Source organism: Anguilla rostrata, chromosome 17, assembly GCF_018555375.3.
Source record: "Anguilla rostrata isolate EN2019 chromosome 17, ASM1855537v3, whole genome shotgun sequence".
NCBI lineage: Eukaryota > Metazoa > Chordata > Actinopteri > Anguilliformes > Anguillidae > Anguilla > Anguilla rostrata.
The window spans coordinates 7,652,373-7,675,845 of record NC_057949.1 but is presented as its reverse complement, the minus strand read 5'-3'; positions in this window follow the sequence as shown (position 1 = coordinate 7,675,845).

Here is a 23,473-nt window from a genome sequence, read left to right as displayed (position 1 = left end):
AAAGCCAAGAGCACAACCAAATCAGGGACCACTGGAACATCCAACAAGATAGAAAAGACTCTGGTCTGCAGAGGTGTAAAAGTTGAGAAAAAGAACACCAGCAGTTTCAGGATTGAAACTCTGAGGGACTATGTACCTTTGAACAGAATTAAACTTTGCATTCAGCTTTGACTCACAATTAAACACATGGATGCAGTTTAGTCAATTTGGCAGTCACCACTGTTAATGCATCAAACTGTTGTTGTGAGAACCGAAAGGTGACACTGGCATTTATTGTTAAGACAATCTTAAGGTCAGATACTGGTTGAATCCGGGCCTGTGTCTGATTTTGTGACTCTGTCCTATGAACGTGAGTCTAGGTATGCACACTCGACACTGTCCAACCAGAGAGATTAATTGTTCCCGCCCCCCAATCGGCTTGAAAAATAAGGACAGCGCTTCATCCTCTCTCCACAGCAGAAAGAGCTCTCAGTTTCTCCCACAGGCCTCTCAGGGCAGCCTGCTGTAGAGAGACAGGCATGAGCCAGCCTGTCTGAAGCATACCTCATAGGCCCGGCTGCTCCTGGCAATGCACTCCCAGGATCATACCAACCTCACATATTTGGCTGCTGCCTATGAGATGCATAGGAAATTACAGGGGGGGGGGGGGGTATAGCAGCCATAGCCCCCCCTAATCCACCCACCCCCCACCCCACTACGGTCTGCAATCTCTATTCTCGGCCTGTCCACCACCCCCACGTCCCCTGGTCCACAACTGCACTCTCAAACCCAAACCACCTGCCCACTCTCTCATCCACGATGGGATGACATGAGATTCGTATGCAGAAGCCATTGGTACAAACCAACCCCGTGTTTGTAATATTGAAATTTAATGTGCACACACCCATAAATGGAATGTAAAACAGCGAATGACTGAATCAGCTTGCAAAGGGCAGCTGGTATGCACAATGTGGAAAAGTCAGTAAAACAGTAGTAATGCTGGTAAAATAAATAATAGATATTAATACTAATGAATACAACAAATATACTTTGGCAGCAGCCTGCAAAAATATCCTCTGATACTTTTTTGGTATTTAACTACATAAATCTTCACAGTCTGAATCAGCAATATGCATTTTCACAAGCAGTTATTTCAGATACTCTTGAATTCAGCTCATTCGAAAACTGGTATTCCATTGAAACCTATGCCATTTAACTTTCATTATAAGACAACCTTCACAAACGGCTAATGTCCCGGCTTCAGCCAGTGCTGCCAATGCTGGTTGATAACCGGCGATGGAGACTTCCATTTCAAAGTGCAGTATGGGAAATTAGATAAGATTTTGTTGACGGAACTGGCCCAGCCCCAGGTAGCTGTGGCTTGTACCTCAGAGACAAAAATAGAAAAATATCCTATTGATTTGTAACACTGTGATTGACATCAGTGACTGGCAATATTTTAAAAGTTTATTTGCAACGTACAGGAAATGAAAGAACTTTAACTGTACTGTAACTGTGCCGAGGGACATGTTGTTCCGACTTAGTGAGAACAGAAACATTATATCTACAAATATGCTCATTTTATTACCAACTGAAGTGCTTTGTCTTTGTCAAAGTATAATCTTCTACATAGGTGGACACCTCTTTTCTTTCTTTCATTAATAGCGAGGGAAGGCCAGAGAGCCTGAGCTCATCCAGGGGTCCGAGCCACTCATCTGCAAACCCCCCCCCCCCCTCCCCCCCTTACCTGGCCGGGCACCAGGATCAACATGGGGCGGAGTCCAAGCACAGCTTGGCACTGCCAGTGCTCAGAACTGCAATCCGTGTGGGGGCTAAATGGCCCCGCATTCTTCAGCAGCCTCTAATTTGGGATTTATTTCCAGAGGTTTCCTGGGATCTCTCCCATCCTGATGGAAAAAAAAAATGAGTCAACAATTACTCCATGATATTTGCAGCTCAAGGGTTTCTCTACCTCAGGGTATTTTGGGCCTTTTTTTGTTTTGGGATAGTAAAACTAGTGACCTGTGTGTGAGGGAAAGGGCAATAGGAATTTTTATTATAATTATTTGTCATGGTTGTGTACTTGGAATTCTCAATACAAATATAATCATTTGAAATGCGTCATGACCATTAGAATCATAGCAATGAATGCCATGCCTGCATTTCCTGAAGCATGTAATTGGGCACCTCAACGCAGCATTCACAACACTGATTTATAACTGGTGCGCTTCGGATGAGAGAGACAGAGAGACAGAGACAGAGAGAGAATTAGAGGGCCGCTAGGTGTTAAAATGGCTCCTGCAGGGCCCACTGAGAGCGGTGAGAATGGGGAAATGAGAAGGACGGGTCCAGGTACGGCGCGGCCCTCACCTGGTTTGGGCTCCAGATGTGTGTTTGTGAGGCGTCTCTGGGTACCAGTGGTTTCCACTTAACGCAGGAATGTGCAGTCAGCTCATCGAACTGTAATTATTACACACGTCTCAACAAACATGCACCGCTTTATCGGAATCTTAGGAGTTTTTACACTTTTTCCTTAAAAACTGTACTTGGTGTTAGTAACATTTTTAGGCAAGCACAATTAATGACAATGAAAAGCCATATGCAGAAAACCTTTTCAGTTTAAAAAAATATTTCAAACAATTTGTCAATGATTTAGGATTTTATAAACAGCAAAACTGCAATATTAATCATTTCAAATGGTATTTCTGAGACCCTAATAATGCTGAACATTTATTGTCAATATAAATATACATTGCTATGATTATGAACAATCTTATTAAAATGTAAGTGGGCAAATACACATATTTTTAAATGCACGCTTACACAAAACCAGATTCTATGTGTTCTGTTGCAATACACTGTTGCAATGCACCGCTACCTGTTGAAAATCTACAGAAATTAGCAATAATATTCATTCATTAATTATATTCATATTCACCAGATAAAATTTAAGATTCATGTTTGCAAATTGCTGCTTATACATATTTTTTGTAACTTTTCCTGCTTTTTACCTGTCAAATAAACAAATAAATAAATAAACACCATATTTTCCACTGGGCAAGTGTTATTTACCTGCTATAGCACAATAATATACTTTTACTATCTCTCTATGGACATAAGCATTCAGATTAGGATCAGTGGTATTTGGGTTGGTGCTACTGCCAGCAGAAAAGCATCTACATAATCCTAATATAACAACCACATAACATAATCCTGTCACAATGCATGCAACAACTATTATATAACATAAAAATAAGGAATTTGCGGCACAGACTGACAGATTTATGACATTTGTCATAATCTGTAATACACTTTGATGACAGGTTATAACAGGTGTTATATGATGTTTACAACAGAATGTTGTTGTCTTCATGGCAAATATACCTCAAATAAAATGTTACCAGAACGTAGCTAATATTTGCGCATTTTACCTTTAACCTTTGGTGTCGCAGATCATTTTATACAATACATTCCTAATTATGTTTTTAAAATAGTTCTAATGTCTGTGAAAAAACTGCACAGAGGAAAGCAGAGGAGATGAAAGGAAAGCTTCCGTGTGATGAAATCCCCCATTAATGCTGCTACTGTCTTTGCAAAATGGAGTCTCCAGATTGCAGGAGTCTGTACAGCCAACTTTCCACTCGCCTTTGTTTCTCCTTTAAAAATAAAGCACGGGTGACGATGTGGGCCAGGCTTGCAGATACGGTTTCAGGAATACTAAGCCCAGACATTCCTCCAGGATGTGGTTCTATGAGGCTTCTAGGCCGAGAAAAGCTACTTGTGGAGTCAAATGCTGCAGAACACTATTCCACTCTGAGAAAAATGGGGTCAATTTCATTACCAGCTTTTGTTTTCCTTTCATTCTTTCTCTCTTTCTCTTTTGGGTTCCATATGTTTGGTTCCCTATTTACCTCACCATTCCTACCCCCCATTACTAACATCTGCCAAAATTGAACAATTTAGCCTCACCATGTGCAGTTATATCCCGATATGGGATTGTGCAAAAGGTCACACACTAAGGAGAGTATTCTGTAAACCCATTAACATTCAAAATATAATGTGCCAAAGCAATATTGTTAGGAGGACAATTCTTTGGAATTTCATTTTGATCTGATGTGATAGGGAATAGGCCTAAGCCATAGGAAAAAGTGAAGTTTACCACCTATTGTTGCTGAATGGAAATATTCCATTCATGTCTTCAGATTATTTACAGTGTATGTTTTACATCTGCACTCCTGTATGTGATACTTCAACAACAAATAGCTATTTTGCCATTTTGAAAACACAGTGCTTTATTTATTACCAGCTGCCCGATTCATCTCCACTTCAGCTTCCTCTGCAGATCGGCAAATTTGAGTTTGTGAAGTTAACGCAGATATTTAGCAAACAGGAATTTGGGAACAGATTAAATCCAAAACAGTAACATGGCCAGAATAAACTAAGAACCACAGAAGCACTGAATTATTACTTTGATTGTTCATCATCCATAGAGCATTATAAAATTCTGAAACCTCTTTATTGTTTATAAAGCAGTTCCACACAGAAACATAACTCATTTGTCATTAGTAAGTGATTAGAAACTACATATCCCAATATCCTTTGGAGCTTTGGGTACAAGCAGAGACAATTATCTTAGCGTGTGTGTCATTAATGGCCATTTTGTCATATGACCAATAGTCCTGAATCTGAAAGCTCTATCTTAGCATTTCTATCCAGGTAGGCTGTTGATTTTGGATCCAGGGCAGGACATTGAAGTAATGCAAATATGCAATCTGGGTATTGTATTTTTTTGGAATGTAGTTTTGGTTGCTCCAGCCCATCTGGCTTGGGGAGAGGAGTCCTGACGCAGTAACGGGATGGGGCTCCTCTGGGGTGCAGAGAATACAAAGGGAGCTGCGGCAGGTATTTCCATCAGACCCCGCTGCGTTCTCGCTCCCGCCATCTGGAGGTGAGCCGCTCTGCCACTGCCACTGCCAAGCAGCGAATATATGAATCACTCTTGAGTGGCCAGAGCGGCTAGAGAAGACAGAGAGGCCAGAGAGGGCAGAGAAGGCAGAGAGGCGAGAGCTGACTGTGAGCGGCGCTCTACAAGGCTAAATGCAATCTGACTGATGGATTAACTGAGCGATTCACTGTGTGATTAGCCAGGTGGATGCAAAAGCAGAATGCAAAGATTTGGAAACGGGGCATATAAAGGGGTGCCGGAGGCCTTTCGAGGCTAAGGGATGGGACACGCGGAACAGAGGAGCGGAGGAGGTGTTCGGAGCGGGGGGTGGGGGGGTGAGGGGTAAACGGTGTTTCGAACATCTGGGTCTTACCCATCCCCTCATCACCTCCACAAATGAGACGGCTACAGTAGGTGTTAACGGGCCCCCCGTCCCAAGCACTCATTATTTTTAAGAAGCCTTCTCTTTACAGGTAGATGCCAAATTACAGGGCTTTCCCCCTCATAGCCAGTCGCAGGAATTCACTAATAAAAATGTACATTTTTATGAAGTCCGAAATGGCACATTGCGCAAAAAAAAACCAGAAGTCACAAATGTTTCTCCTCCGGACTGCTGCTTTAAAACATCCCTGAAAGTAATAATTAGAGGAAGGGATTTAGCACGGCCAGGGCCTAGCTGCAGGAAGGCACCGGAGAGGTGGAATCCATTTAGCAGGTTTCTCAAAGTAAAGTAAATCAAAATGATCTCTAGGAATGTGACAAATTCAGATATACACCCTGGGAAAATCCTTCAATTTTGGTCCCAAATGACCATAACACTGGGATCCAATCAAAGTTCAGCATTGAAACTGGTATAAAGTATTAATTATTACCTGTGTTAATTATTTTACACAGCCTTTATTGCTCATCATAATCAAGGGAGTCAATCATTTTGGAGGGCACCACGTATTCAAACACACCGCACATATTGTTGCTTCACATTGAAATACATTGATATATGGTGATTTCACTGGCTGCCTGCCAGTTCACAAACGCAAATGGTCTTTCCTGCTACTCAGTTTTTTTTCTTGTCCGCCAAATCTGTAAATAGGACAGGGTTCTGGGGGATGATAAGTATGTGGTGCTGTGAGAAATAAACAGAATCGCCCGTCCCCTTAGGACTGCCCAACGCGCTTCCTGTTGAGTACTGATCACGGCACGCTTGTGGCTACACAACGGCGCACTTCAGCTTCCCCTGTAAACAAACTACACGCTATGGGCCGGGGGGGCAGACAGTGTTAGGACAGGGACAGAGAGCGAAAGCACGCGAGAGAGAGACAGAGAGAGAAAGAACGTGAGAGGGAGAGAGCGAAAGAGAGGCCTTTCACTTTGGACCCAGACTATTATGGTATCCTGATTTCTCTGACCTTTGTATTGTCTTGGGAAAAACTATTCTGTCAGATGGATTCACTCTGATATCAGCTGAAAAATATCTTCTGTTTTATGATATTGCCCAACACCTAGCACTCATGTAGGATGCAGTGCAAGCTGACTGTGAGCATGAAATCATTCTGCAGGGTGCATTGAGCATTTATTCTTTTTTCAATTGATTACTACCCCACCACCTGCAGAGCAGACTGGTCTAGTTCACTGTCTGAGTGCAATAATGGCTTTCTAAAGTTAGCAGTGGAGAGATGCCATGAGCATGCATGTTAATGCTGAACTTAGCAGAACCACATGGAACACTACAGGCTGATCCTGATGGTTGATCACTTGTGCTGACAGAAGAGAGCAGGAACAGTTTAAATGCCCTGCTACACACCATGCTCACACAGCACAAAATGTTCTCAATGTTCCTGAAACGTTTTTGTCAATGTTATGACATCACCACTACATTGCTGCAACATTGCGAGAACATTTTGTGTTAGCTGTGTAATGCCTGCAGAAGACCAGCACGATAAGAACACACTGATGCAAACCACACTGCATGCAACTAGCTTTAGCAATTTACAGTGGGTCCAGTGACTGGCCATATGAAGTTCTGCTCACACGTATGGTTTTATGGCTAGCACCATATTGCGATAAACAGACAGTACTCCCATTTCAACAAAATACAGGTTGCATTCTGCATTTGTTATGGGTTATTCACTTGTGAGGTCAGTCTCCAGAATAATGGGCGTTCAGAAGAAGCTAAAAGAGCCAGCAAACAGAGACCAGAGCATTTCAGCCATACCGGCCCATACGTCTGAGCCCTAGAAACAGATCCGTGGTGGAAGAAGGCCAGGAGCCTCTTTGTGAGTGGCAGCTGTGGTATCTGTGTCTCTGGACCACATGCCATACACCCACAGTGGCTGCACAGCCAGAGAGAGTTATAAAAAATAATTTAAAAAAGGGAGAAAAACGGATGAGACTGACAAGAGAGGATGCAAGAAAAGAGACTGAAAAGAAATGGAAATGGACAGAGAGGAGAGGTTGACTGGGAAAAAAGTGAGATGGAGTAAGACAAGAGATTGACGGAAATAGAAAAAGTGTGAGAGAGCTGGAGAGACAGAAGAAAGCATGACACAAAAGGATGGAGGGGTAGATTTTCTCTCATTTTTAGGTCTCATTTTTATCATTTAACAACAAATGTATCAATTCACTTGTACTTTAATCAACTCCTTTTTTAAAAATCAAAGAACTTTTGTTACTTCCGCCCTTGAAAAAGCCTTCGAGCCCAACGCCAGCCCAACAAGACAAAGAAATGAGAGCTTTGCTCACTACAAGAATGGCCTGGCGCGGCCACTAAAGAGTGATTACAGGAAAACTGGTCGCACCCAGAGTGGTTCTCATAGACCGGGACAGTAAACCAGGAAAAGACCAAAATTACAGCCTGGAACCCACTTGACTGTGAGACCCACCCTGGGGCCGGACACCACACGCACTTACCTGGGCCTGCTGATTAGTGCTCCTGGAAGCTGTTGTGTGGCCATACCTGCACTGAGATGGGAAGAGTAGTGGTAGAGTAGACTAAAGTAAAGAAGATTCACTCCCATTGTTCTGTTTCTCATTATGCATATGATCCATTTTAGGCCACCCCCTGAATCTGGAATCTGGAATCTGGAATCACCCATGACCCCTCAGTCAGAAGAGTGTGTCAACCAATCTGGTGTCACTGTATGATCTGCTTAGCCTGGCCAATCCATGCCCAGATTTTTACTTTTGGTTCCTACTATACTTCTGAGAATGACAATGAAGTGAACTGTTATAAAACTCCAAATTTGTATAGCTTTAAACCTTTATAGCTTTATTCAATACATTGAAAAATAGATTTTCATTTCAATTTGTTTTTCGATTTACTATGCAGCTAGCAAATTAACAAACTAAATGAAGCTGCATGATAATTTACAAATATGCTGCATTAGTTAATATTGCGTAACTAGTAATCAATAACTAAAGAAGTAAACTGTTATAGCTACTTTAAAAACCAACCAAATAGTGATATAAGAGGCAATGATTGGTAAGTTGATCGAATCCGTTATAATTTTGCCTACACAAACGTATGCAGTGTGGCAATGCTGAAATAACGGTTTCTTGCGCATGTTGCTTATGCAAGCGTATGAAAGTCCATGCAAGTTTAAACTGAGTAGTCGCTGCCCATTGTTTCACCAAATGGCACCGCAACAATCACAGATCATCGTCAGGGCTATTAATCGAGACTGTTTTAACTTTTAGCATTTTAAAGGATTTTGTCAGATGAGGCTTGGCAGCAGGGATTGCACAGAGAAGGCAGATGGGATTGTGATCCTGCAGCTTCTCATCCACAGCCTGAGCTGAGTGACCATAAAGCCAGTCAAACGCTGACCTCAATGGAAAAGAATGCAGAGCATCTTTTCTTCCCCTCCCCTACAATTTAATTTAAGCAGTATGTGCTCTTGGTAACTATCCACTCACTGCAAGAAGAGAATATGCACTTTTTATGTTAACTATTGGGTTTGCTCTCTCTCCCTCTCCTCCCTCCTCCTCTCCTCTCCCTCTCTCCTCGCTCTCTCCCTCTCCTCTCCTCCTCCTCCTCTTCCTTGCTCCCTCTGAGGGGATTGTCTTCTGGTTTTGCACGTCACACTGCCACGTTTAATCGGAAACTCTCTCCCTCTCCCTCACTTTTTCATGTCCTTTCCATTGCTGTTATAGTCCAGATATGGGCTAAGAATAACAAAAAGAGCAGTTGAAGGTGCACATTTTAAACAGCTGAAAGTTTTGTCTGAGCACAGTAGAACAGCCTTGTTTTGACAAAGGCCTCAAACAAATAAATGACTATATTTTGTGTTGGTGTTAAATGTTCAGTCAAACAAGTCATAATCCACACGTCACAGTAGAAAATACTGTGAGGCAAAAAAAAAATATATATTTTTAAAAAATATTTTCCCTGTGTCTAGTAATAACTGCCTCCTTCAAGTTCAGATTAAGTACTGCATGCTCACATTTGGCTAAGGGATTGCCTCCATTATAAAGCTGGGCATTTTCAAATAGAAACTGCTCATTCAGCGCCCTTGTTAAAACAGCCTATTTCCCTAAATTGCCCTGCCATTTCTGATGGAGATAATTGAACAAGAAGGTGAGAGAAACTGACCTGCCTGAAGTGCAGAACATTCCCTGTGTACCTGTGGTTCCATGAATGAGTGGGGCTAATCCATTTCCAAATTACTCACAAATACATAAAAAAGTATTGTTAAATCAGAGGGGTTTATACTGAGAGCAGAGGCGTTAATGGCCTGGAACCGAAACAGTTGCTATAAAAAGTCAAAGCTCAACCAAAGGAAGTTTATATGAAGAACCATTTAAAGGTACATTCAAAGAATGTAAAAACAGAGGTGAAAAGAGGTGCAGTTTACATTTCTTAATGGAATGATAAAACACATTTTGTCCTGGATTGAATGTAATAAAACTGAACTGAAAAATCAGGTATTTTAAAATCAGGTTTTTTTTCCAGCACAACTGTATTGACTTTAAAATATTTACATTGTGCTTTGGGATCCTTCTGGAGCAATTTGGAAATAGTACCACTCTGGCATGTATAAGTCTAGGCCCCAGTAAGCACGTTAGACCACAACAAACATTTTAAATAGTAATCACCTTTTCTTTTTCAAATTAAGCTTGAACTGATTTAAATGATCTCTGGCAAAGATTAATATGTTGCCTATTAATCCGATTTCTCATTTCTAGTACAGGCCCAGACTTACTGAATAAGCTATTTATTACTTCAGTAGTTGTCAAAAAAAACAAACATTTATTAAACATTTGTAATGTTCATAAATATAAAATGCTAAAGTGGTGCGAAAAGCAAAATACAGCATGTGCAACTGAAGTATTAGTAAATAACCTTTTTGAAATTGTATGCTTAACACTCAAAAATAATTCATGCCCATACTTTGCTTCGTAGTAAAAGCAAATCTTATTTCTTATGTGCAACAAGATTAGTTTAATATTTTCATTCAGTTTTAATTTCCATTTAAGTTTCAATTCCATTTTCTAAATTTTTGTTAGTTTTAGTTTTAAATGGGTTCCAATTTTAGTTTGGTTTTCATTTCATTATATTTGCATGCCACATACACCACTGCCTACAACAACTATGCATTTGGATTTGTCAACCAGCACATTATACTGAAACACTTGGACATTTCCATCTCCAAGTTTTCCACTTAATACTAGCCATAATGTTGGTGGTTAATGTCTGAAACTTAAAGTATCTGCACCTCATGACATAATCACGATCAACAGAGAAAGGATCATATTATCCACATACAACTCATCTTCCCTTTAGTGTCTATTAACAGCAGTAACCTTGGAGCATACAGATGAAAAAGCATACAACGTACAATGTTCACGACATCTGCAACTGCTTCATTTTTTGTCCCAGATTCCGTGTGAAGTCATACTGGCAGAACTAGCAGCCCTAATGTGTTTCGTTTCCGAGTCGTCCGAAAGGCCCCTTACGGAAAAACACTAAACGAAACATTTGGGAAAAGCTTTCCAACATCTCCGTTTTTTTTACAGAATTAACTTGCTCGAGTGAGACTCAGAATGTCCCAAAAACTCAGATAAAATGGGGACAATGGCCCCGTCCACAGGACAGTCCCCTGCCAGCCCACCGTCACGTTAATCATTGACCTCTGGTCTGGAAGTTATTCGTTTTGATCACTTCTTGTAACTCCCCCACGTCGGTCTGTAAACAGGGCCGGTCTCACCGGCCTTTTGAAAATTTCCCGTGGTCGGCCGTGTATTCAGACGTGCATCTGGGGATTGGGGGGGTTGGGGGTTGGGGGTTGGGGGTGGGGGGGAAGATAGATTTATACCATGTCTCAGCACTGCGGTGTCGCCTTGGAAACGGCGCTCTAACGGCTTGCAGATGTTGGTAGATAAAATAAAAGCAAAAGACTTTCCCCTCAGCGAGCTCTTTGAGCTGCGCAGTGCTGCAAGACAGAGAACAGAGCAGCAAGAAGGGAGGGGGATATAGCTTACGAAGTGACGTAACCGAAAAACAAACATGTCCGCCGGACCGGAGGTATATGTGCTACGAAAGACATGTAGATTTACAAGAAACAAAACCCAGAGAAATTGGAGAATACAACAGAGTTGCTTTTAAAATTTTTTTACAACAGTTCTGTCAGGAAGGTACCATCCTCTTTTATGTTCTTATTTTCTATTCTTTTATTAGGCTTACTCACTTTCCCATCAAACATCCATAATTCCCTTTGAATCACATCCAGGTACACAAAAGTAAAAACTACTCAAACTAATGAAGTCCATGTAGTTTGAAATGTTGCCATTTTGTAAACAGATCACATCACTAGGTGCACTGAAATCAGGGTGTAGGTACTGTGTACATTTTTCCACTGCACATGACTAAGCCCATACATTCCAGCAACAGAAGCTCAATTTCCTACCAACGTCTTTAAACAGAGGAAAAGAGGAATTTGCCCATGGTAAAAAAAAAACACACACACACACACAGCTGTTCATGCAAGTGAAGTTGGATGGCCACTCAACCACTAAGCCCCCAGAGAAGTGATCCTGACATGACTTCCTACTTCCTGTCAGCACCTGCAACTCGGCTGACCAGAGCCATCGAAAAGGCACAATAACATTACATTACATCACAGGCATCGTACCTAGTGTTTTTGCATTGGTAACACAGAATCAATTGATGCAGCTGGATATGTACTGAAGCAATGCAGGTTAAGTCTTACCTGGGAATCAAACCTGCAACCCTTGGGTTACAAAGCCAGTTCCTTAACCATTAAACTGTGCTGCTGTCCTAATAAGCAGACGCATTAGCCTGTAATGGCTTGTACTGGGTGACCCGGGGGCACAGATCAGACAGGAAGAGTCAAGTCTGAGGGTTTAGTCAGATCATCGCTGGGATTTCCTCCCCTGGGTCACGCGCTGCCCTGGAAGATTTCTTTTCATTTGCTTTACGGATCCAGCCCAGAGAACACAGAGATCACAACAAGGCTGTGTGATATTGCTAAGGACCCAATAGGCTGCAGAAATCCACTCTGGTCCCTTCAAATGAGAGCCTGTTTCAGAATGAAACAAACCAGGGTCAAATACTTTTCTCAAAATGCTTAATCTCTTTACACTGTTTATTTCTATATTGACAAGTTTTTTTTGTTTTGATTTCCCAAATATTCATGGGAAAATTATTTTCAATAATTCAAGTCTTTGGCTAGTAACACACTGAAATTTCCTGGGACCTACAAGGAGTCTTTACAAATTTTACTAGCATCTTATAACAGTTAAACTCTTTAGAATATGCAGTAAAAAAATTAAATTAAATTAAATTAAAAAAAGAAAGCTGGCCTCAGTCTGCTGAAGCATCCCAGACAGCACACAACCCTGTGGTTGCCACGGTAAGGTTGGAGCACCAAGCAGCTCATTGAGACGCTTTGCGCTTTAATTGCAGGTTCCTAGTTTGTGAAATGAAACCACAGGCTGCACCATATTCCTCCGTGCTATAGAAGTAATACCGCTGATTCTTGAGGAGCGGGATGGGCATTTCCTTCTGAAAGGTTGTGACTTATCTCCTTCTGAGATTGCAGTGACCGGCTCTGCTGTGCTAATGCTCCCAGGCCGCAGCGAACTGTCGCAGTTCCTTCTCCTCAGTTTTGACCTCTGCTGTGAATGTTTTCACTTTTTAGACCAACTGGCAGAACCAGAATTTACATCGGAAAGTCATAGAGGTAAATGTTATATCCCCATTCGGTCTCACTCTTTCTTCAATTCAATTCTCTCTTGAGTTCAATTCTCTCTTTCTTCAGTTCAATTCTCTCTCAAATTCAGTACACTCTCTTCGCTTCAATTCTCCCTTCAGTTTGCCTTTTTCTTCAATTCCCGCTCTTTCTTCAGTTCAATCCTAGCAAATGAAATTCTTTATTCAATTAAAGTTCAATTCTTTTTCTTCAGTTCAATTCTCTTTCTTCAGTTCAACTCTCTTTCTTCAGTTCTCATACGCACGCACACACGCACAGCTCAGAGCAATAGTGGACCAATCCTGACTGTGGTTTCCTGCAGGAGAAATTGGGCCATTTGGGAATAGAAAATGTACACAAACACACTCGGTCAAGGGGCTGGCCCCCCTCCATTACCTCTAAGCTCTGATGTAATGTCCAGGTTTGTGGGGGGGGGGGGGGGTAGTGGAAAAGCAAACCGGTCACCCTATAGGAAATGCTGAAATATGACTGTCATCTGTCCCTGAAAATGAAAGTATGCTTTTGCAGCTATAATCGTTAGTCTTTTGACAGCTTTATGGATGGAAGCAGTGCACATTCATACACAGGGCAAAACTGCTTTTCTCAGGCATAGATCACCTCTGAAACCCCAAGGCCGCATCAGCAAACAGCCTCAGTTTTAGCCGTTGCATATTTTCACAACTGATAGTTAAAATGAAATGGTTTAAAAAAAGATTTCAGCCCAAACATAGGTATGACAAACAGAAATTGAGTGCAGAATTTATAGTAATCTTACATTCGGCTCAAATGATGATTTCACTTGACTCAACACTGATACGAAAGTTTTTTTTTTTTGAACTGAAAGAAGCTCAAATCTTTCAACAGCAAATGCACAGCCTTCCAACCAGGAGTTCACAAAGCATGCACTGAAGTATGGCCTCCCACGGATGGGCTTTCCCATCTTAACCCCTAGTTTGTTACACACACAGGGTCAGCCGCTATCAGAAGGCAAATAAGGACAACAGCTTTCTGAAAGCATTGCAAGCAAAATCAGGGTGGACAGCAGAACATGAAATAGTAGGCGCATCTCAGTTTGTTCCACACACTGGAAGCTGCAGCACTTAACCTCCTCAAAAGGCCACTGACCTCTAAAAATGGAGGATGAAAGATGGCGTCTTAAAACCGGCCTAATGTTGTGACACGTTTGTGTCTGTGGTGGATTTTGAACCCTCGGCCTCGCTGACACACGAGATCCAATTAGCTCGCTAAGCTAACGACTGTGGTGCCCAGGAAGGGGAAGTAAATCGCACTCTTATTGAGGCAACACAGGGTGACCTCACCTCCTGTCGTGTGAAATGAAGGACTGTCCACAATTAGGGCGAGACTTGCTCTACTGGTCAGCTTCAGGATTGACTTCACGATACAGTTGTTTGTTTTTTGAAAACACTGCATGGTGACGGCCCCTCTGACCTTCTGTCTCCCCTGGAATCCCCCAGTTCACTGCGGTTCAACAGCCGTAGCCTCCTGGAAGTGGCCAGAACTCGGCTCCGTACCGTGGGCGATCCAGCTTTCTGGAACAGACTGCACGATCATATACATGTACGAGTACGTGCCTGTTCTGTGTGCATGGATTAAAGCTGCAGGGGGAGATTTTGTTTCATTGCTGAGTTAGAAAGTAACCAAAGAAATCTGTCAGCATAATGAATCTGTTTTACTGAAAACTTCCGACCCATATGTTTTGTTATTGTCTCATTCTTCTTAGACAGAGGTTTTGGACGATGCTTAGCGATAGAAAGGACTGTTAACTCAAGGGGCTACGTCGTCTAATTCCGTTCACCAGCACACCACGATGGTTTTCGCAAGATACAGTAGAAAGCTGTGCAGACCTCACAAAGACACTAAACAAAATCAAAGATGCTCACCTTTGCCATTTCAGTTCTGATCCCAATTGCAAGCCCTATATTTACCACTCAAGAGCTGCCTCCCTACTCCTCTTGGAGGCTGGATGGTCCGGACACACCGTCCCTGTTAAAGGTCAAACGCTCAGGAAGCACTTTACTAGGCAGGAAACGGTAGCCAGTTTGTTTTATGGACCCTTGTTATTGACAGCTGTTAAACCTGGTACACTTCAGTTCACAAGTAACTCAAGCACACATCAAACCGCCGATCAATGTTTTTGTAGCCATCTCCATACGGCCCTAATTTGAGCCACTAGGCTGTTCCAGACAAACACGGGTATGTCCAACGACGATGGCTTTCCACAGAAAATGAGGTCAACCTGAAGCAGGTTTCACAAAAAAGAAGGTTAAAATTTACCCAGTATTCCCAGCTGAATGCATCTAGAATGGGCTTCCAGTGCCCAGCACAAGGGAGGAAGTGACAAATGTTTACATAACACTGGCTGGCAGGCACCAAACTGCTACTAATAGCTAAGCAAGCGCTCTGCACTTTATAATGCCAGGTTTTTAGCGTTTTGTAATACTGATGGCATTTTCTTTACTGGCTCACCCAGACATCACCAGCTGAACGGAGGAATGAGGGGGGGAGGGGGGGGGTTTGGGAGGCGGGGGTGGACGGAAAAGCTTTCCATTTTGTTGAGAAAGAGACGCGTCACACCAAGAAGTTTTACTCCAGCCTCAGCGCAGGACGGTACGCGGGTGATGTCATGTCCTTTGTGTGGGGTAGAGCCGGAGTGCGTACTCTTTGCCTGAGTCCCCCGACCCCTACAGGAAGCCTATCTCTCTGCTCACAACGCATTCCCAGAACCGAGGGAGAGCAGCGGACGCATGAAGATCAGAAGAATGTCTGCCGGAGGAACAGAGAGCGAAGTCTTTCCTTCCAGAGACTTCCACAGAGCTATAAAGGACTGCGCATTTTATTTTTTTACAGGCAGCTCTCTCTTTACTTTCATACTAACTGATATCCCCGCCTCCATCTCAGTTCAGTTAAGTTCAGTTGGCTTTATTACCAAGACAAGAACACACACTGCCAAAGAATACATTTCTCTCTGTCCCTGCCCCCTCTCTTTTATTTTTCCTCTCCTCTTCTCTTCCACTCTTCCTAACCCTCCCCCCCCACTTCTCTCTCTCTCAAACCGTCTGCCCCCCCTCCCCCCTCCCATCTTGGGGGAGTGTGTGTGTTTGTCTGTGAATCTGCCTGGACCCGCCACATTTATGAGTGTTAGCAGTGCGGCGCTAGGGAAGCTAATGGGGTTTCCATGTGCCTGTTGAGCTCATTTTCTGACTCATTTTCCCATACTGCTAGCGCAGAAGGCCCGGACTGGGGCAAGCTTTATTTTGGGAGACGTTTTTCCGGGCCGGAGCTCAGGCCTCAGCTAAGTTTCCCAGAGGGCTCCGAGGAAGGAGAGGGCAGATGTGGAAGAAAGCAAACTAAGAAGGCACTTCTCTCTACTGCTGAATCTCACAAAACTATCTTTCATTAAACCACAGATAACTTTAATTACTACCAGCTTTGGTCTCTAGAACGATAAAATGAATGTACATTTTAACTGCCATTTGTTCAGAGTCTGCAAAATGGGATCTTTAAGAGACTGCATGCATTATGAAGAGTGATTGAAAATGATGGCCCCACAACAAATAGTCTAAGATTATCAGGGGAAACAACTTTCCACTAGAGAAACTTGAATAAATGCTATGCGTATTTCCTAATCTTTTGAGAGATATGTACATTGTACATTGAATGTTTATTTAGTAAAGAGGTGAAAGTTGTTAAATTGGCAATGATGTCAGAGTATGCAATTTTTAAATAAGGTCAGTTTGGCTTGCAAATACAAGAGGATTCTGATTTGCTTAAAAGCAAACACAGGTATTTTGTAATGTGCTTTTGTAAATTTTACACTAAATTAAGTACTTTTTATTTACTTATTAGGCAGCAAAACATATTTGCTACCAAGTTACCAAAATATATGCATTTGATACATGCATGCATTTTGCATGTACAATGCATGCATACATAATTTCCTATGAAAGAGATTGCCATCATTTGCTTTTCTAGTCAACCTAAGATACACTTCAATATATACAAATTACACACACATTGGGGAGTCTGACTTCCTAGTCCTACCGACCAGTAGTTAAAAAAATAAATGAAAGCAAACTCATTAAATGAGACTTTTTGCCCTCGCATCAATGTCAAAATGAGCGTGACTGATTGATTTCATCCACGGACAGGGCAAAGGGTAAGCACAAGCTCTTTTTAAACAAGTTTAAAAAATAAAGTGAAATTTATGAAACACTCTGTAGAACCAGATGACCTGCAGACCCATAGATTCTCACCCTGGGGATGCCTCATAATGAAGGCTTCTCACCCCCTTTGTAGTGTTGCATTACCCCTAATGAGCGCCCAAACACCTGAGGCATCGGCCAAAACATACGAGGGTCTGGACACAATCAGCACTGATGCTCAACCCTGATCAAAAAAACCTGTCCATTGCTTTTCTCTCACAAAACCATTTCAGGAAAAGCTACTGAACTGGAGAACTGCAAAAAGAGATTTTTTTTATTAAAGGAGCTTGAGGTGGAGAAACCTCCCCTCCCCAAAATAAATAAAATAATTTAAATAATTCCCCAGCTTTACACTAGCTGGCACCCCACACTGCATCTTTCAAAATGGTTTTGCATCCACCCCTCACGCTCTTGCTTTTAACCAATGTTGATTTCAATTAACAGCAGGTGTGTAATTGGCTTAATTCAAACTTCACAGCCTTTGACACAAAGCTAATTAGCAGTTTTAATGCTGACCTGACAATTCTGGCAAATACAACTAGATGAAGACATGAGGAAACGTGCTCCCTTAACACATTTAAAATGTTTCAATCATTAAATTTAAAAAGTTAATGGTGAAGATGAAGTCTTCAACTTAAAATAATTACAAATCTTTTTATACATTTTTATTTTTTACCCTTAACCTGCAGTTCAGGGAGTTTAGCATTCACCAAAAATAAACACTTGCCTTTATTATATAATTAAAGTGAAGGATATTTGTTGATTGCATACTGGCCTATGTGATGAGCCAGGGCCTGTATCATAATTACCGGATTACAGGATTACTGAGCTGTAATGATAACTGGATGCTAGATAACTGCACCGAGTAAAACCCGGAACCCACCTAAACATGGAACATGGACTGAAGTAAAAAGAGCCATTCTGGGATTTACTCAGAGCAGTTATCCCGCTAACTCAGTAATCCTGTTTCATGGAATACCCCACTGGCCCACATTTGATTCTAATTTGGGGATGAAGTTGAAGATGTGGTATTCTCACCTCATTCAACAGCTAGAGATCTGGTTGAGCTGCTAATTAGTAGAGTCAGGTGTGCCTAATTAGGGTTGAAATGAAAGCATATTGGCTGGTAGATCTCCAAGAACAGGGTTGGTTACCAGTGTCCTACGTCCTTAGTCTGGCTGGCTATTGGTTTGTGTATGCCAGCAATCACCTGGTAACAATCACTGTCATATCATGTTGGATAAAACTTTTTATGGATGTGAATTTGTTTAAACACCATTCATGTGATAGCATTACCATATTCTGGCCACAGCTGTTCTGTTAATTGGATAATTATCTTCCTAAATGCATCAAACCCTCCAATGTGTCAACGGAGATGGCTTATTTTTATGTAAAGAGAACATAATGTATTCTATGATCACTTCATTATGGTTATAGTGGTTCACCAGATGCTCTCATCCAAAGTGCTTGACTGCCTCCATATAAGCTAAAACATAAGGCATAGATACTCCTTACTTTTTTTGCATGCACAAATACATGAATATATGCTCATAAATACTCTCTCTCTCTCTGTCTCTCAGACACACACACACACACACATGCACACCACACACAAGCACACATACGCACACCCACACATGCATGCACATACATGCACACACACACACTGCTGCACAGAAGCTTCATGAAGGAACAGTAGCGTGTCAAGTCTCTCTGACGCAGTCCATGTTCACAAGCAATGCAGTGCCTGCAAGTTTCTTTATAGCAGAGGTCATGAGTACAAGCTAAGCTTCCAACAGTGCATACTACACTGCAGCATGAAGAGGAAATCTAGACTGCCGTTCTCTGAAATATTCAGGCATATGAGTTTAATTTGGCAAAGTAACTCCACATTTTAGAATTCCTCATCTGCTTTTTTTGTTCGGGTTGGAATATTCCATTACATATACCTTCTGCTCCTCCACCCCCACACTGTATGATGGTTTGCCCTCGCCCAATTTTAGACCGTCAGTTTGTAGCAATAAGCTGTTCTGTATGCCTGGAGTAACAACAGCATTTCTAGGCAATCAGGTGTCCTAGAATGTGATCATCATATTAGAGGAACTTCTCAACTAAAGCTTTCTTAGTCAATGAGACTGTAGAACTTATCAAAAATTCAAAGAATTCACTCATCTCTAATTAGCAACTGGAATCACCTTGCTTTGTGTTTTAATAGACTGTATTTAATGGAGGCATTAATTCTGTTGATGCGTTTAGGTGACTTAGGTGATGTTTTGATGTGCAAGCAGTGACTATGGAGCCACTTAATTACATTGAGGAGTAAAGAACTTTCTCACAAACCTGTGAAGGACTTGTTGCAATGCAGATGTTCTGCACATGCTCAGTTTTAGTCATAGAGGAAAGGACCATGTCCAGTAAGCACAGATCGATGGTCAAAAAGTGGCCCAGATTCAAACAGCATTTGTTCTTCATTCTGACTCAGAAATGAAACCCATATGTTCGTGTTTTCTCCTCAGAAACACGGCAGTGGAGAACCGAACGATCAGTAAAACGGACTCGCGATACCGTGTTTTTGAAGAAAAGAGGCACACATTTGCATTTATTTATAAGTCAAAAGTTACACACACATATCTAATTAACCCAAGCCATGAATGAGACATAAACTTGCTCTACTGAGTTGTTGAACATACATTAAACAAATGCCCTCCATAATGGATAATGGTATTGTAATGTAATGCTTATCAATCAATCTGTACGTACAGTGACACTACGTGTGCAATAAAGTTGCATGCAAAGCTTTTGCAACTGGACACGCTGAAGTTGGGGGGGGAACCATATCTACTGGAGTTTGGGAAATGGAATGTTCTTTATCTCCGCGTGTTATTCCTCCTCGCTCTGAAAGAGCAGATGATCAAAGCCAGGCCACATGCATTTTAGCCTCGCCAGATTCAGCCAGTGGGCCAAAGTGTTTCGCGTGCCTTACATGGAGATGAAACCAAAACTCAACAATCAATTCACAGGCTCAACCTGCAATTACAACATCAGGAAAGACATAGGCCATCATATGCCACTGCAAAACTGATCTCTCTTTCTCATACTCCCGCTTTCTCTCCTTCTTCTCCTTTCCTCTCTCTGCTTTTTCTCTTTGACTCCTCTCTCGCTATTCCCTTACTTGTCTGTCTCCCTCCATTTCTCGTTCCCCCCCCCCCCCCCTCTCTCTGTCTCTCTATCTGACTCTCCCTAAATCTCCAGGCCTTTTCTCTTTCCTCTCATTTTTGCTTTTTTAACCTCTGCCTCTCCCTTCCTCCCCCCTCAGTATCTGTGTCTGTTTGTCTGTCTGTCTAGCCCCGTTCTCTCTCTGTGTTTCTGAACGCCCCCCCCCCCCCACCTTTCTCCAGGAGCCCTGTTCCTTTAAGTAAGCTCAGCCCTGGACCCTGGCAGCCGTATCCCACTCATTCTGAAGTCTGGGAAGAATTCAGTCATATTTTCCATCCGCAGCCTGTCTGTCTTGGAGCGGAGAGAGAGAGAGAGAGAGAGAGAGAGAGAGAGAGAGACTCTGAGCTGGAGGGGGTGTGGCTAGGTCTGGCAGTGGGAGGGATTTTGGCTGTGGGGGTGGAGGGGGGGGGCAGATCTTCCCCGCCTTTTTGTGGCACAGAGGATGCGGAGAGAACAGCGGGGTAAGACGTAAAGCCACGTTGGCTATGTCAGTAACAGAAACGTACGTGGTGGTTGAGATTCGTGGCTGAGTGAAGTCAGTCAGCTTTGCTCTGTGCTAAGATCTGTGCATCTCACATCCGCTGCCACTGGTTTGCCAGTCTGTTGCCAACAAGGCTTTTGATGTAAGCCTCTAATATAACCTGTGTGAAATTTGTGGCTTACCTTTCTCTCACTGTGCTATATTCTTCCTGAGTCATTCTATTCTTTCCCTGAATACCACAGCTCAGAGCTTTAGACTTTAAGAATAACCATTTACAACTAAGCAGTCTGTAAAGCCCTGTGGTGCTGGCTGCAGTGCACTCAGCAGGGTGGAGGGGGTTGTGCAGAACAATGCGCAGAGAAGCTCATTGGCTGTCTTAATTTGTTCCATTATCTGACTTTGTTTCCTGGATGGAGTTGTAATGGCTTTCGTGGTGACGTGGGTCGCACATGCCCAGTGAGGTCTCTCCCCTGTTGTTTTCTGCTCTCCCCACCGATAACAGCGTGGCTCAAGAGCCAAAATGGCTGGCGGGGTCCACAGCAGGGCCCCGGGGGAGCTGTTAAGGCTGGAGCTGCTATGCAGAGAACCCGGCGTGGATGCACTTGCTCACATACTGAACCCTGCACTGGAACTCTGCACAAGAGTCTCCTACTGAAACACATAATCAGCCAGAGACCTCAAACAGAAGCAGTTTTTTTTATGCTCTCAAGCTTTAAATAAATTCAAGTGTTCAAACGGACACACTTTTCTGTGAACTTGCATTGCTACGAAACTCAACGCATCCCCACCCCCCCGCCCCTCCCCCCACCACTCTAAACTAAAATTCCGCTGTTCCGCTGTCCGACGAGCCCCAGATTGGGACTGAGCTGGGGTTTCCAGCGCTCTTTCCTGGTGGGTGCAGGGAGAGACGTTCTAAATCAGGAACGCACTGACGCGTTATGGCCGCCTGCCGACCCGCGTGGAGGGAGGCGAGAGAGTGTGCGCGTGAGCGTGCACGGCATTCGCTATCGGTCGGCAGGAACGGAACTGTCGCTGCTCACGCTGCCGCCCCCCATGGCCCCCCCCCCCCCCCCACCGCGGCGCTGCCAGCTCCCGGCATCCACCCTGTAATTGTGCTCCTCCCAGATGGAAACGTCTCCTTTCATTTGAAACCGCTGCTTTGTGTGCACCCTGGATGGGCCAAGCGCACAGCCTCAATATTACAGAGGCTCCTGGGCCGAGGCCTGTTGGCACGGTAACCCTGAATCTCTCACCAGGCCTGCTTAGAGCCCACTATGAGCCTGTGTGTGAGAGGAGCAGACCTGGGGAGATGTGTGTGTGTGTGTGTGTGTGCGCATGGTGCGTGTGTGTGTATGTGTGTACGTGTGTGTGTGTGTGTGTGTGTATGCATGTGTATGTGTCTGGGTGTGTTTGTGTGGGTGTGGGGTGCCTCCGCAGGAAGACCATGTTCCTGTATGCTTTCTGTCGCCAGGTGTACTCGCGGCTGGTTATTCTCCCACCCAAGTCTCAGATCAGTAGAAATCTGAGTATGAATCCCTGCTCTCTTTAGTCTCTGCTTCCTGCTTGGTGATGAGGGACAGGCTCTAAAGTTTGGTCTAGATCTAGTTTTATACAGAGCAAAGTGTTTACACAAGGCTATTTATGTCGTGCATGAAATTACACATAGACGTGGCCCTCTTCGGACGCGGTCAGTCCTCTAGCAGACTGTCTCCTGTGACCACTGCAACCAGGATGAAAAGGGAGAGCAGGATGGATGAAGAAGCCCTCAGTATGGATATTGTATTTGGTCAAGTAATACTGAGCTACACCTAGACATTTCTAAGACACTAAGAAGCTAAAGCTGACCTCATTTTAAATGGGCTTATGGAAGCTCCCCCTATGTCAGAGATTTATCACATTATGCATCAGCAAAGTTACACAAATAATTTTAATATATAATAATATACATTTAATCCTTTCGAGAGAAAAAAATGCTTGTGATACAGTTGACACCCAGGACATTTTATATATATTAAGAAATAATGTCAATTGTTTGTATGATTGACAATCTTATTGTATTGGGTATGTCTCTAAAAAACTGATCACTTATCCCACATTCATTATATTATATTTCTCAATCTGCACAAGCATAAACTACATTTTGGAGCTTCATGGAACTCAGTAAATATTTGAAAACTGAAATCCAGTGAAACTTGACTGGACATGTCAATGTGTAGATATAGGGATCATATGACATTTTACAGCAGTGCTTTATGAAAGCCTGTCACTTTATTTCAAGTACTCAATCTGCTATTTTAGACAGAGAGAAACTTCAAGCGGTCTTTTGGTGTTACAATATGAGACACATGGAGTAGTCGTGAGGGCTTGAGACTTGCAGGAGCACAGAGAAATAGTCAGACAGACAGAGACATGAGACACATCA